Here is a 17,404-nt window from a genome sequence, read left to right on the forward strand (position 1 = left end):
GGGATGGTCGTTGGCTGGAATTTTTTGGGGTACCTTGCTTCTCGGACATGAACCCCTAAATGTTAGTATAGAGAAGCCTTGGCAATGGCTTGGCGCTTTTTCATATATTTGCAAATGTATGTAAATAATACCTCTGAATCTCTATTATCATGTAGGATTTAAGTATTTTTTGTTGATTTTGCTGCAGTGTGCTGAATGGCAAATCCCTTTTTTTCTGTGCTCAGTGTAAACACCGCCCTTTACAAGCACCTGTGCTATGTCATTAAGCTGATATGAGCGACCACCATACTTTTTGTTTACTACTACTCTTGCAAGTTTCTTCTCTACTACCGTCAATTACTGCCTCAGTTTGAAAGTTATATTCTCTCACCATTCTCATGATGTGTGAGTCTGGGAGGCTGCAACTTGAAAGCTCTCTGCCATGAGATCCATTCCACCTAGTAGACTAGCAGGGCCAAATTAGGATAGATAGTGACAAGAATTCACTGGAAACTCTAGAATCTCTAATGTTTTAATACTAAGGTTGCGATATTGTTTCCCTAATTTATGATTAGCTACTACAAGAGATTCTTGAACTTGTCAAGGTTCTGTTCTTGAATCTGTTAGGTGAATCTGTTGTAAATTTGTTGTAAAATTCTAAAAGTCATTAGATTTTTTGAATTTTAGAACCAGAAATAAATTGAGAAAGATTACGTTAAACCATGTTTGGGTCACTGGCCAGCACAATCGTGACATGCACATTATGAATTGCAAATCCATAATGGATTGCACTGTGAACATGTTCAGAGTTTTGAGCCATTAAAATTAGATTTTATTCCAAGCCAGTTCAAAATTCTATTATCTCTAGTGAATAGGCTAGTTTCAATGGTTGTTAGTATTCTTTGATGGCTCAGATACATTATTTGGATAAGGTCCCTTTATTAATGCATGTCTAACTGTAATTTTTGTGTTTATTTAACGTAATTACCTAGTTATTTATTCATATAAAGTAGCAGTACTTTTATGCCACAAAAATGATAACAATAAAAACTTAGATGATTTTCAATGTATTAAGAAAGTCATTTATAATAGAAGTTAAATGATACCATAGCCACACACTTACTATGAGTAATATTATTTTACTAAGCTCACTTGGCGAGATAGTTTAACTGATGCCATACAAGTGATTTGTGAATATTTTGTAAGACAGCACAAATAGTTAAGCTCGGTACACACCTAAAGATTTTCTGTCCAACCATCCAACTAGTTGATTGGTTGGAATGAAAGTCTGGTAAGGAATGAAAATCTGGTAAGGCATGAAAGCAAATGACAATCAGCAATTTGCTCCCAAACACCAGAAAATGGACAAAAAACTGTTGTTTGAACAAATTGCTTAGATCAAACATTTAACAAACTTTTCTGATGACCATGTTCATCTGTTTTCTGGCATTTAGGAGCAAATTTCTGATCATCAGTTACTCCCATACGTTACCAGATTTTCATTCCAACCACCAGCACAAATAGCAGCGCTATTGATAAATGCACATACAAATATATAATGAAATTCAATTGGTACCAGTAAAAAGAACAATATATTTATTAAAAATATACAATATTTATCATATCAATTGAAATGTAAAGTGAACATGTACAATAAAGACATACAATCTCACCCACAACTTTGGATTAGAATGTCCCGATGATGGCAGACTGTTATATAGATAGATGGGCCCTTATAGGGTTTGTGAAGAATGAAAAATGCAGATCTTTATAGCAGCCTATTCCTCCTGGTATCCGCTAGAGGGATGTCCCTTGATCCACTCACTGGGTCCTCAATATTGCGGTATCCATAGGTAGCACGCTGTGATCCAATGTATTATGCCTCCTTTTTGGGCTGATATCTTCAACTGCAGGGAGCTCAATTGGGACAGAGTACTGCGCTTGTATAGGTATCCGCTAGAGGATAGGGTAGTGGATCAATATGGCATATCCTCAAGTAGTGCGGCTTCCATCAGCAAACAGCTGACTGTAGATGATAAACAGTTGCTCCATAGTTCAGTTTTTTAGTCCCAAGAACTCAATAGGCAGTAGGTTAAATCCACATCAAAGTCGGTGGTGAGATAGGTAGTGAAATGAGTTCTAACGCGTTTCACTGCATCTAGGTGCAGCTTTACCTTTGATAAAGCTGCACCTGGTTGCAGTGAAACATGTTAGGACTCATTTCACTACCTATCTCACCACCGACTTTGATGTGGATTTAACCTACTGCCTATTGAGTTCTTGGGACTAAAAAACTGAACTACGGAGCAACTGCTTATCATCTACAGTCAGCTGTTTGCTGATGGAAGCCGCACTACTTGAGGATATGCCATATTGATCCACTACCCTATCCTCTAGCGGATACCTATACAAGCGCAGTACTCTGTCCCAATTGAGCTCCCTGCAGTTGAAGATATCAGCCCAAAAAGGAGGCATAATACATTGGATCACAGCGTGCTACCTATGGATACCGCAATATTGAGGACCCAGTGAGTGGATCAAGGGACATCCCTCTAGCGGATACCAGGAGGAATAGGCTGCTATAAAGATCTGCATTTTTCATTCTTCACAAACCCTATAAGGGCCCATCTATCTATATAACAGTCTGCCATCATCGGGACATTCTAATCCAAAGTTGTGGGTGAGATTGTATGTTTTTATTGTACATGTTCACTTTACATTTCAATTGATATGATACATATAGTATATTTTTAATAAATAAATTGTTCTTTTTACTGGTACCTATTGAATTTCATTATATATTTGTATGTGCATTTATCAATAATGCTGCTATTTGTGTTGATGTTTTCTATTGTGTAGGGATTGACGATCCCATATTTCAGCAGCTGCTAGATCAACAGCTCATTCCAGCTCCTGTGTGTACCCAATTGGGTATCTTTCTCTTCTTTTCATTCCAACCAATCAACTAGTTGGATGGTTGGACAGAATATCTTTATGTGTGTACCCAGGTTTAGTCATTAAATGCTGATTTAGGTGGGTGTATTTAGCTACATAACATATATAGGACTAACAGCCCTTTTCAATTCTACATACATTCCCTCATCAATGGGCTCCTCTGTAATTTGTAAAGTATAATTGTAAATCTTTAATAAGTTCAACAGTGCGCCCTGAAATATATATAGAAAAAAATACAGGTTGGTAGGGAAAAAATCTAAGAGTTCCCCGTGGTCAGAGCAACTTTGAGTAGAGGTGTATAATGCAAGAGATCAATATGATTCTAATTAGTTCCATCTTGTGTGACCACAGATAACAGCTTATGTCCTTAAACATTTATATCATTTGATAATAGAGAAGAAATAGGTATAGGATAAGGTATACAGCATAGCAAATACCAGCACACATTTCACTGTGAAGCCTTTCTTGAGACATGCTTGTTTAATAAATATGTTATGCCTTGTTTAGGAAGCAAATATTATTTATAAAATGTGAAATTGTTTAGATGATGCAACAGTATATATGGTAGCAATAAATGATTTATTAACAAGAATTTTTTTAAATGACAAAGAGAAAAATTAATTGTACATATAAAATTCTCACATATTACAATTTATGAAAATGAAAATTAACTATACAACTATAATTATTTGTTTTACAGGCATACAGGGATATACTTTTTTCATTTTGTTATCATGGTCCTACTGTAATGTAAGGTGTTGAAAATCTCTAGAACACTACAGTACTTTCCCTATAAGTCTAATTATTAGTTGGATGTCCTAGGCCACCATTACAAAATACTTTTCAAATACCCCTGAATGTCACAGCATGGAAACCAGGTTAAGAACCTGTGTTGTAGGATTATTGGTTAATAAAGCAAAACTTTTCTATTCTGTCACACCTATTTTTTTCTGCCCTTTCTTACTTGATTTCACTGGTTTAGTCTCAATAATTTAAATTTGCTGTAATTTTAATCAAATAAGTAAAATTTTATATATAAAGAATATCAAACAAGTGCACTGCATTAATGACATTCTGATATTTACATCACAAATTATGTCATTTCAAAAATGATTTAAAGACTTATTTATCCACTGTACTACTTAAACTCTAAACAAAGGACCAACTTAACAAAATATTGGTGTAAAACAATGTATAAGGTTTTCTAATTTAACAATTTGCACAGCTAAATCATGTTAAGTGTATACAGATTATAAAGAGTATCATGTTTTTTTCTTTCTTGCAATTCTTGAAAAAATTACACCAGGATGAATACACTATAACATGTAAGAAATAAATGTATTTATTTATTAGGATCTTGAGTGTGGCATTTTGAATTATGTTTATGATGAAGTAAATGTATTCAAAACCATTTATATTAAACTATATACAAGCACATGCAATTAAACACATGTAATTTACAAATGGATCATTTTCATCCTCAACTCTGATTAAAGTCAACAAATAAATAAGGCCTCAGAATAGCAAGTACTATAATCATCAACCTTGTACACATATCATATCCAAAGGTTGCTAATTTGGTAAGACTTGGTCTTCCCCATCGTATTCATACTTACTTGATTATAGTTAGCAAGATATACTGTTTATATGCAAGAAATAAATAAATATTGCTTTTATCTTTGCTTGATATCCATTCATAAATCAGCCTAATTTTGGGGTATGTACATTTATTATTTTTCCTTCAAACATTAACTTTTAGTTTTCTTTAGTTTGGAATACAGTAACATGTATTATTTCTGGGTTGTTTTGTCATTTTTTTTCTCCTGCCATTTACTACATTCCAACTTTATGTATTTGAACCTTATTTGATTTTCTTTTACTGTGTATTTTACTTATTTCCTATGGATGGTTTTTTACATTTTATTAAATATGTGATTTAGTGAATAGATAGCAGTGTTTACATTTTATTTGAGTTTGTACTAAATTTATCAGATTAAAATTATATTTGTTCTAGAATAATGCTATAAATGTTGTAAAACCATAAAGTCAAACTTTTATTTAAAAAATATGGTATACAAATGGTTCCATACCCCTTTCATTGGTATTGGCTAAACTCAGATTAGTGCACTGACTTTCCTTTGTATAACACTTACAGCCAAATTTATATATTTAAATTCATGCCATTTGTTATAAAAATAAACTTTCAAAGTGAGTAAACACAATATAAATAAAAAATATAAAGAAATGAAATGCACACAAAGAAAAAACAACTTACAATAATACACAAAAGTATATTATTTTTCTTTTAGGTAGCACATAAATATTGCATTGTGTGCTTTGGTATTTCACTGCAGTCTGAACAGTTCTGTATTATTGAAATATAAAAGAAAGTTAATTCAAAAGCAAGTACTGACTGTGGATTCAAACACTTTTTCATTCACTTTACATTAATGTTTAGAATAGTTTTTTTACCCTCACTAACATAATAAATGCTGCTGTCATCTTAGATAACAACATATACAGGATAGGATAACAATATCTCTAGCCAAAATTAATGCAATCTTAAATTCAGTTTATTAATCTTTCAACAGTGACACTAAACAAAACTTCTCTAGCTAAAACATTTATCAACAAAACTCTGCCATCTACAGTATTGTAGTTTCACAAACAGTATGATACTTGAGTAAGATTACAATATTCCTTTGTTATACAGTATGTGTGCAGTCTTCAATACTTGCAAAACTCTTGTAATACAATCCATTAAAAGCCTTGTAATACTAAAATGTAAAAAATACAAAAACATATTCAATTAAATTTAATTTAGCAAAATTTTACTAGGAATTGAATTGAATGCATATGTTACATATTCTTGATGTTAAATGACATTTCTAATGGATATCTATTATTTGGGTATGCCTTCATATGGTGTAGAATTTCACCAGTCTAGCCTCTTAATTTTTGTGTTAGGTCATTTAACAGTAATATTTGGTTTCTTGAACAATTTTAATGGTACTGATAGGATTTTTCTTTGGTAAATGTTTTTACATAAATTGGATTCAAAAACATTAAATGGGGACATACATAACCACAATTCTTTATGTTTTCTTCATGATAATATTTATATTATTTTTTATTAATTATTAATTTGTTAAGGGTATTTATATGTTTCCATTTTCTCACAATGATTCATGTAATTTCTTCGCCTGATGACTGATCTTAAGAAAGGTCTCAGTGCTGCCCAAAATAATGATCATTTGGAGTACTGACATGATGTGAAAGTCCAACAAATTTGCCTTTTTTAAGAAGCCGTGGTGAGTGCACTTTTTGAATATTGGAACTTATACTGGGTCTTTCTGATCTGGGAAGACTCTGAAGTTGAAGCCCCCCAGCAGTTGTTATTTGTTTATTGTGAGTGCTTGCTCACTATTGGACTATATTGGTAGACCTATTGAGACTTCCTCTCTAGTGTAATGCTTTTTGAACCGTTGATTGTACATCATAAATATCCTGCTGATGAAGACATTGGAAATTATGTTGTGGTCACCTTGTAAATTCATACACTTATAACTTCAGGTTTTTTGGCGTACCACCTTGTGGCCTGACTATATTTATTAACTTTTTGGATTTTTCAAATTTTTTAAATTTTATATATTTTTTAATTTCTTTATTTTTCTTGAGCAAACTGATTTGGTAGTATTAGTATAGTATAGTATTAGTATAGTGGTCATTTGAAATATTTTACATTTTGATGTGTTTTTTGGTGTACTATTCACCATATCCCAGGGACAACATTTTAGATGATGTCTTGTTGAGTGAGGGAGAGAATGTTCAAATTAGTTTTACTGATGATGATGTAGAGAGGGTCCTTTTGTATTTAGTAGACTTTAGTGAATTGCCCTCCCAAATCCCCCTTGACCTATTTCATATACTTATAAAAGGATAAAAACAAAAATAACTCCTTGTGTAGGGCACACCCCTGATAATACAGAAAGAAAAAATAAAAATAAAATGAATAGTGTGACAAAAAGTCAATAACAAAAATGTAGAAAATGAATTATATTAAAATATAACCTTTATTGATCTAGTTCTAAAATCTAGCATAGACCAATAGGCAATAGTCAATCTGCAACCACAACGATACTGAGACAGTATTAAGTCTGCTGATTTATCTGCACAGTCAATCTATATATACCTATACTAACATTAGCCCATATCATGGTATATCCTGAGTCAATATTGTAGCTACAGTGGCCGGTTGATAAGGCATAAAATACAAAATTAAGTTGATAACGTTCAATGATTCATAGAGGTATGCATCCTCTTATACCTTGGCGAAGATATAGAAAAACAAATATGACAATACAGTGTAAACACAACATATAATTAAAAAAGCTGTACACCAAACCCATATATAAGATACTGAGAGGCGTCCCTATATTTAGCAATTGAGGAGAATATATAATAATATCTATATAGATGTGAAAGATAAGTGTGTGTGCTAATGGGTCAGATTCTGCTGTTCCACGTCATATATATATATATATATATATATATATATAGAGGACGTGGAATGAGTTTCACTGGCACCTGACACACATAGAAACAGTGCAGCCTGCTTCTACTGTTAGTGTCAAATATGCTGTGAAAAACCTGTTGCTCCAGGCAGCGCAGGGATTCACAGCATAGACATCTAATGAGAGAGCAGGGAAAAAAGATTAAGGACAGTACCTGACATAAGAATTCTCCAAATGGGTATATGGTGAAGGGATCCTCAGTGCACACTGGGATCCCCCAGCTGACAGGATCTCTGTTGATAGCACCAATACACACCCTCAATGTCGACCAGTGTGACAGTTGAAAGGCAGTATATTTGATACTTATACATCACAAACCTCCTCTGACTCTGAATACTCTGATAGATTACCCCTTTCAGGTAGATTTTTAGGTGTGGAGGTGGGGCCTCAGAGAGACCTCACAAAAAACAACTCCGGAGACCACACCCAAGGAAGGTGGTATGGAGATCAAGGCTGGATTTAAAAATGCTATAAATACATTTTATAATCTTACCAGACAAGAGAGGGTGGCTCTAAGGATGTTGATGAAGAATGATGCCATATTTACTGGTTAAATTTCTTACAGTTGAATATCCAATTTGCCCTATTTTGTATACCTTGCTGAAGGTCCACAATTCACTTGTGGACCCACCGGGATGACCAATCATTTTGGCAAAGGATCTGTGCTCCATCCCATTGCACAATATCTAGATTTTTTTCTGCAACATTGTGTTCAAAGCATGAAGAGCTATATTAAGAACACAGGTGACTTTCCCACTGGCCTATCAACCTTAGAGATTTTGCTTGAAGACTGTTTACTTACTACTCTTGATGTGAACTTTTTGTACACAGTGATCCCCCATAGAGATGGGATAGAGGCATTTAGATGTAGACTGTCACAAAGAGGTTACGATGGACCCCTATCAAGTTCCTGCTGTTGTTTTTACAGAAGTTATTGGAATTAAATCACTTTTATTATCAGGATCAATATTACATTCAAATAGGTGGTAAGACCATTGGCTTAAACCTGGCACCAGCGTACGCCAACATACAGTATACATGAATCAATGTGAACAATCATAATTTTTAGGCTGATAAGATCATACACTATAAGAGGTTTATTGACAATATTTTTTTGATCTGGAGAGGAGGTGCAGAGTCATTATAATAATCTTGACATACCGATTCACTTCAGAGCCTCTGCCGACAGGGATTGAGTACATTTTTTGGATGTGACAGTGTTTAGAGATAATCCAACACTTGGATATACATTATATTGTAAGATAATCAGTTGAAACATTCTTCTTTGGTCCTCAAGCCACCATCCAGAAGCAATCCAACTTTCTGTTGTCCCAATTCCTCAGGGTACTGAGGAACAATTCAAATGTGGAACTGGCTGAAGTACAACTACAAGATTGTATATTACGCTTCACAGCTCATGGATACAAACTGCCTGTTGTCAGAAAATACCTCACCAGGGCGAGAAAGATTTTTTTGGAAGGCAATACAAAATGTGAAAAGGATGCCAATAATGAAGGAAAAATAATTTTGGGGACCAGGTGTGACACCAGTTTGTGAATGGTCCAGAAGTCAATCAGGAAGAAATAAAGGCTAGTGGAGACTGATCCGGGCTTCAAATCCTTGAGTGATCAACTGCCCCTCTCAAGGGAGAGGAGACGATGGAACCTCAAGCATCAATTATTTAGACTTAATCTGATACCATGTAATAGGTCCAAAGAACATTGGCTCTTGGAGAAGGTTGGGTAATTCAGATGTCTAGACTGCATAACTTACAGATCCCTGTTTTGGTGGAGTTATTTTTGCCAACCACACAGTGGGAAGAGGATATACTTATGGCATTATTTTTCTTGCCAGATGGATCATGTTGTCTATTTTTTAACTTGTCCATGTGGCCTGATGTATGTGGGCAAGATGATCAGGACATTTCATGAACAGATGAACCAGCATTGTTCATTGACACATTTGGCCTACACCACTGAGACAATGGATAAACCTGTTGCAGCTCATTTGTTAATCAAGGGAGACCAGATTTGTACTATGAGATGATTATCGATTGGAGGTGGCAACCATGATGCAATGTTACTGAAGAATGAAGCAAGGTGACATGACATCAACTTGACATGGTGGCCCCCAGAGGTCTAACTGAATATAACTCACTAATTGTCTTTTTACAATAAGTAATGTTTTATTATATGCTGGTTCAACATTAACCTGTTTATCGGCTAGTAAACATGGCTGTAGTGCTTGACACGAGGAGACTCTGCAGTGATTCTTCTACCAGATATTTTGCCATTTTTCATTTTTTATTTCTTTCCATTGTTTTTTTTTGCTTTTTATTTTCATTTTTTTTATTATTTTTTTTTATAAACATGTAGCCAGATGCTCGTTTAGACAATGTGATGATTAGCAATTATTTGTAATGTGTTGGTAGGTTCTTTTCTTCTTTTTTTAGTAGGTAGTGGAAGCACTTTTTTAGTATGTTTTTTATTTATAATTGCTCATTTAACCCTCCTGCAGAACTTTCTATTATGAGTTTAGTTTCATCTATTCATGTTGATTTATTTATATGGTATGTGACAGAGTTCTATGTGGACAACTTACTGTTCCAGTGTTATCTATCTAAATTTTTATGTGATCTGATTGGGTGCTAGCGCATCTGTTTTATGGCTCCCAGCCCATTATAACAGATCTATGAGATCTGACAGAGTCAGCCGGTGTTTGTGATCCATGTTAGATTGCAAACAGGATGTGGTTTATCATGCACTTCCGGTTTGTTGGCAACGGATGAGGCAGTTATCATGGGCACTTTGCCTGTGCTGCGGCTGGCATAAGTACTTTATTGGAAGTGAGGGATTCCTCAAACTACTTTTTACTCCTTTGGGTTAATGCTTGATGGTGATTTCTTTGGAAGCAACGTGGGAGGAATTACCATACCAGGCACTTCAGGTGATGGTCCTGAGTTCACTGATCAGACTGCACTAACAGTTAGTGCAGTCTAGTTGGGAAATAGTGGGAGCTACCTGGCTGTGTAAGTTTCGATTATTTTTTGTTTATACATGTGTTGTTTAGGACATCATTTAGCTATACCTACTTTACTTACATATGTATTAGAGGTCTATGACTTCACTTCCGGTGGTTTTACATGTGGACGGCGTGCAGGTAATTGGTGGAGGAATTTATATGGGTCCTTTTGTCACAGTGGTGATTCATGTAATTTTTTTGTCTGATGACTAATCTTGACAGACTGAAATGTCAATCATTTGGAGTACTGACATGATGTGAAGTCTGAATAAATTTGCCTTTTTTAAAAAAGCCCTGGTGAGTGCACTTTTTGTATATTGGAGCATGATTATTTTTAAATATAGTGTAGCTGTAAACAATTAATTAAAAAAACTTACAAGGCACTAACACAGCTTTTATGTATCAATTCCCTTTTCTGTGGTCAGCTTGTCTAATCTCACAGTGATCTTCTTCTGTTGCATTTGTAAGGTTTCTCCCAAGCAGCACATCTGTTTATAAATAGTTTTCCAAAACATTGGACTGTCTTCTAATAAAAGGTTCTCTAAGCAGACTTCAGTATAGTAGCCTATAATAACACTTCATATTTTTACATTGACTTTCACATTAAGACAGGCAGGGAAGAGATCATGTTCTTGTTTAGGATAGGGAGGGAATTCCTCCTGAAATTTTCAGAACAATGCATCATAGAATTATAGAATTTGATGGCAGGTAAGAACCACTTGGTTCATCTACAGTAGTCTGCCCTTTATTTTAACCTCATGGTAACCTCAATGCTATCTGTTCCTTAGTTCTTTGTAAGGGTATCCTTATGTCTTTCACAAGCATGTTTAAATTGTTCTTCTGTCTTAGTCTTTACCATCTCTGATGGAAGACTATTCCACTTATCCAATAACCTTACTGTGAAGTAATTTTTCATAAAATTTACTATAAACCTACTTATCTATTGTTTCAGTGCATATCTTCTTGTTCTATTACTTCTCTTCCTTAGAAGAATGTCTCTCTCTTGTACCTTGTTAAAGCTCTAAATATATTTAAAAGTTTCTATCATGTACCCCTTTTCCCTACTCTGCTCCAAACTATACATATTAAGAACTTTAAGTCTTGTGATTTAGTTCATGCGCCATTTTAGATGTCATTCTTTGTAGAGTCTCTACTGTATTTGATTATATTGTTCTGGAGATATGGGGCCAAAAGTAAAAGGGTGAGAGTTTAGAAAATGTGACAATTGAGCAGTAAACTCTCACATTGTTCGAATTTTATCTTCAAAATGGTAAAACATGTGGATCAGAATGTAAATCGTGAGATTTTATTTAGTCTAAAAACATGTGAGTTTGCATGTTCTTGGACACTAATATATAGGCTGAGTTGAAAAAGTGTAAGGGCGAGATGTAATAGAGTGAGAGTTTTTAAAAACTTTCAAGTTCTAGAAAACGTGCATGTTTTTAGTTATTATAAAACTCACATTGGCAAAACTCGCATCTAGATATTTTGCCATTGAAAGCATACAACTTGCCCAATGTAATAGGGTTTGAGTGTCAAACTAGTCAGAAATACAGTGTATGTGTCCAAAATCTTTCCAAAAAATGGACCTGGGTCAGATAGGTGAGTTCAATCTCTACAAACTGTAATTACACATCTGAGCCATATTAAAACACAGAACATTAGCAGTAATTATAAGCCTATATAAACCATACCTGCATCCATTTCACCTGTGTGTGTGGCAATGACATTTTTTCAGACTGCATTTGAGCTGTAAGTTTGTGGCATTATAACTTTGGAGGAGCTGCATAGGAGGAGGGCGCAGGAGCATATCCAGTTCCAGGTCCCTATTTTGGTCCCTTCCAACCCAACAATGACCTGCAATGCATAGGCATGCATGGACGATAATGACATCATTGCACGTCATTGGTGGTGTGCTGGATGATCGATATCAATCATACAGCACACCCGGGAGAGCATTCAGCAATATCATTATCACTGATGGTTGTCCTGTGTGTAAGCACCATTAGACTACATGCCAGACCTAACTATAGAGCAAGAATGGACCTGGACTCCCTCTCAGATCAAGAGGTTGTTCAGCTTTTTAGTCTGGACTGCACAATCCTCTTTGCCTTAACAGATAACTTTAATTTGTTCTATGTGTAATTGGGTCAGGGTATGCTGGGATGCCTAGATCTACAGTAGCAGTAGGGCCACTTAATGGGCCCATTGCCATAAGGCTTAAGTTTTGTTTGTTAATGTGTTCTGTTTAATTTCTAAAGTTCCCCATTTTTTAGTGTAACCAACAGAAGGGTTAGGGGTTTGTGAATGGACAGGGTCCTGGATGTAGATTTCTTGGTGTCTTTGTGTAGTCAATATGTGGAAAAATATGTAATTGGTAAACCATTTCCATTCCTTTTACTTTTTAAATGTATACCTACATGTATGAGAAATATGTAATTGAATACACAAAATCATTACCTACAGTATAATGCTTCCCATGTATTCTGTATCTAAATGTTTTAATATTAAAAACACATTTGTTTTGTTATTATTTTAAAATATTTTGCTATTTAATTAACACACATTACAAAGAAAGACACAAAACATTTTTGGAAAACTGTTTAGTTTACCACAAAATTGTAACAAAACAATAAATAAATAATTATTTTGGTGTACAATACACACTGCTGAGAGGAGGAAATGCCTCTGCCCCTGCCTGAGCCTTTAGGTACCCCTTCTGGGTACAGGCACAGCCTTGGGGGAGTGACTGTGGTTGGGGTTTGTGGGCTTGTGGCAAGGGAGAAACTTATAGAGATTGTGGGTGTCTCCCTAAAGGCCCTTTGGGCTAGCAACTCCCTTTGCAGGACACAAAAGCCTATGTCTGCTCATATACAGCCACATTGTGCTTTTGGGTGGCCTGTATAGCTCCTGCAGCCACATTTTAATGTTGTTGGCTATGCGGATGCATGTCCTCTGGGCTACAGCCATTGTGCGGTCCTTCCTCTTAAAGTGATGCAACATGCTGTCCATCTGTTTCATATGCTAGGCCATAAATGTTAGCTGATGTTGGCAGAAACTGTGTAGATAGGATGCAAGCTCCTCCACACTTTGCAGATCAAACTGTGGGGTGGTGGCTGTGGCTGCTGTGCCATGGGTTGTGCTGGGTCTATGGGAGTGAGTATGCTGGTATCCTCTTCCTCAATGTGCTGCTCCTCAGTCCTTTCCAGCTGCAGCTCTTCAGTGCTGCCCTCCTCCTCACTCTCTGGTTGCTGAACCAAAAACTTGTCCTCCTCAAAACCTATGCTGTCTCCTAGAAGCCATTGCTGCAACAAACACCACACCATCTCTGTCTCTAACCAAGCACACCTCTGCTCTCCTTCCAAAAAATGCCTCACTACCCTATCAGAGGACAAAATGGTGGATGTGAGATAGACATCAGGAGACATTTAGGGGCCAATGGGTGACTGTGCCCCACTGTCTCTCCAGTCTGCCCCACTGTATATCCGTCAGCCCCCCTCTGTCTCTCCACCCAGCCCCTACTGTCTCTCCTGCCAGTTCCTCTCCATCTCTCCAGTTAGCCTCAACTGTCACTATTTCCAGCCACTACTGTTTCTCCTGCAAGCCCCCCTCTGTCTCTCCAGTCATCCTCCATTGTCTCTCCATCCAGCACCCCACTGTCTTTCCATCCAGAACCCTGCTATTTCTCCAGCCAGAACTCTACTGTCTCTCTAGCCAGTCTCCCTCCATTTCTCCAGTTAACCCCCACTGTCTCTCTTACCAGCCCCTATTGTTTCTCCTGCTAGGCCCCACTGTCTCTAGCCAGCCTCCACTGTCTCCCCTGCCATTCCCCACTGTCTCTCCTGCCAGTCACCCACTGTCTCTCCTGCCAGCCCTCATTGTCTCTCCTGCCAGCCCCACCTGTTTCTCCAGCCAGCCCCCATTTTATCTCTTTCCAACTCCCACTGTCTCTCCTTCCATCTACCCACTGTCTCTCCTTCCAGCTCCACACTGTCTCTCCTGCCAGTGCCCACTGTCTCCCCTGCTAGTCCCATCTGTCTCTCCAGTCAGCCCCACTGTCTCTCTTGCCAGTCCTCACTGTCTCTCCTTCTAGCTCCCCACTGTCTCTCCTGCTATCCCCCACTGTCTTTCCTGCCAGTAACCACTGTCTCCCCTGCCAGTCTACTCTGTCTATCCAGTCAGCACCACTGTCTCTGATGCCATCCCCCACTGTCTCTCCAGTTAGCACCCACTGTTTCTCCTGCCAGCCCCCTCTGTCTCTACAGCCAGGCCCTTGTCTCTCCCACCAGCCCCCACTGTCTTCCTTTGCCAATAACCATTGTCTTTCCAGTCATCCCTCACTGTCTCTCCTGCCAGACCCTCACTGTCACTCCTGCCAGCCATCACTGTTTCTCCTTTCAGCCCCATGTGTCTCTCTCACCAGCCCCCCACTGTCTTTATTACCAATCCCATGTCTTTCCAGTCATCCCCCACCATCTCTTCTGCCATACCTCACTATCATTCCTGCCAGATGCTCATGGTCTCTTCTGTCAACTCCCACTGTTTCTCCTCCCAGCCCCCTCTATCTCTCCAGACATCCTACCTTTTCTCTCCTGCCATCTACCCACTTTCTATCCTGCCAGGCCCCACTATCTCTCCTAACAGACCTTCTCTGTATCTTTGCTCAGCCAACACTATTTCTCCTGCCAGTTCCATGTCTTTCCAGTCATCCCCCACTGTCTCTCCTGCCAGATTCCTCTCCCTCCAATCAGCCCCCCTGTTTCTTCTGACAGCTCCCCTCTGTCTCTCCAGTCAGCCCCCACTGTTTTTCCTGTCAGCCTTGCAGTGTCTCTCCAGCTCCTGACCTCATTTCCCCCTGGCTCCACTTACCTTCTCCTGGGTCACCTGTCTGTTCCTCTGCAAGCTGTGGCTCCTCTGACTGCCGCATCACATATCTTCAGACATAGCTGGTAGTTTTTGGTTATTGCAACACACAATAAACAAGAAAAACTTTATTGCACCAGCTGGCACCAGTGAAGGCTGAAGACAAAATAGCTGCTCCCCAGACCCACAAATAGATCCATTTATAACTGCCACCTGTGCCACTGGCAGCAATTATAGATGGATTTATCAGTGTGCCCCTGGTGTCCCCCTGACAGCAGGTGCCCAGAGGCCAATGACTTCACTGCCTCAAGGAGTTCCACTTCTGCTTAGATGTATCCTATCTGGCCCCATTGATTTCTCTACTTCCAGTTTTGAGAGATTTGTTAGGACCTTCTCCTCTACAAATGTACTTGTATCTACCTATTTTTTTATGAACATTCTTGCAACTTAACTGTGGCCCCTTCCCCTCACCTTCTGTAGTGACTGATATGGCAAAGGGCCACAGTTAAGTCTTATTCATCTCTCCTCTACAAGAAACCTTAGACCACCTAAGCATTATGAAGGAATATGTATAATATTTACCTTTCCTTATATTTGTCAGTGGACATATGCAGGTGGAATGTAATGTATCCTAGTTAGGTACTGTTTGCTTTGAAAAAGTCTAGGATGCAATCAAGGTTAGAAAATCAAGTCAAGCATTTTATTAAAAAATATGGCAACTTTTTGGCTACAAATTGTTCTGTTCCCCTATAATTTGTACTGCCTAAAGTCAGATTAGTGCACCGTCTGTACCTCTGTGTTGTAAAGTACAGTTCATATTGTTAATTCTGTATATTTAAAAGCATGCCATTTGTTATATCAGAGGTTCCCAAACGCGGTTCTCAAGGCTCCCCAACAGTTCAGGTTTTAGTGATATCCATGGTTAAGCACAGGTGGTTAAATCAAATTGACTGAGGTACTAATTAAGTCACCTGTGCTCAACCATGGATATCTCTTTTGGCTGCTGTCTGAACAGCTCTGCATTATTAGAATATAGAAGAAAGTTAATTCAAAAGCAAGTCCTGACTGTGGATTCAAACACTTCTTCATTCACTTTACATTTGTATTAATATATGGAATGAGTTTATTACCCTCACACATTGTTGATTGCTAACAAATATTTTGGACATTTATATTGTACATTTGGATATTATTCCTAGAGCAGGAATCACCTTCATCTAGGTCAGTGTTGGCTAACCTTGACACTGCAGCTGTTATGGAACTACATAACCCAGCATGCACTGCTACAGTTTTGCTATTTGGGCATGCTAAAACTGTGGCAGGGCATGCTGGGATATATAGTTCCACAACAGCTGGAGTGTCAAGGTTAGCCAACACTGATCTAGGTGGAGGTGAGAAATCACAAGATGCTAGCACTGCAGCTTCACAATCCACATGCAGTGCTGATGTTCACATAGTTCAGTGATTATTTGCAACTGTGTATGCTCAAAAAGTTCTGAAAACCCCTATGATGCATACATTACACAGTGTAGACATAAAGGTACTGTTGCAATTAATTCAGACAGGAGTCAGAAAACTGTTGGGCATTCCTGGGTAGTGACTGGGTGGTGGCTAGAAATGCATGCAAAAATGGGCCATTCTGTGGTCGTATTATGGGAGTTTAGCTGACGTGTTAATACAAATGGCTGCATTCACAGACACACAGCTGCAAGCACAAGAGGCTGTGCTCCAACTGAGAAACCATGCAGTACCTGCGATAGAGCTTGTGAAATTTTCAATGGGGTGACCAATGGTGGCGTAACAGGACACACCAATCGGTATTACAGCATGCACTGGCACTAACAGTGGGCATCTCAGTCCTTACACATTCAGCCAGGTGACGGGGGAGCGGTTGGAGAAACGCAGGCTGCCTGACCGTTTAAAAGCCGTTGCATGGACATGCATAAATTAGCCATTGCAATTGCATACATGGCTTAAGTACCCACTGTGTGCAAAGGATAGCAATTTTGAAG

This window comes from Taudactylus pleione, unplaced genomic scaffold, assembly GCF_031769625.1.
Source record: "Taudactylus pleione unplaced genomic scaffold, aTauple2 ptg000473l, whole genome shotgun sequence".
Lineage (NCBI taxonomy): Eukaryota > Metazoa > Chordata > Amphibia > Anura > Myobatrachidae > Taudactylus > Taudactylus pleione.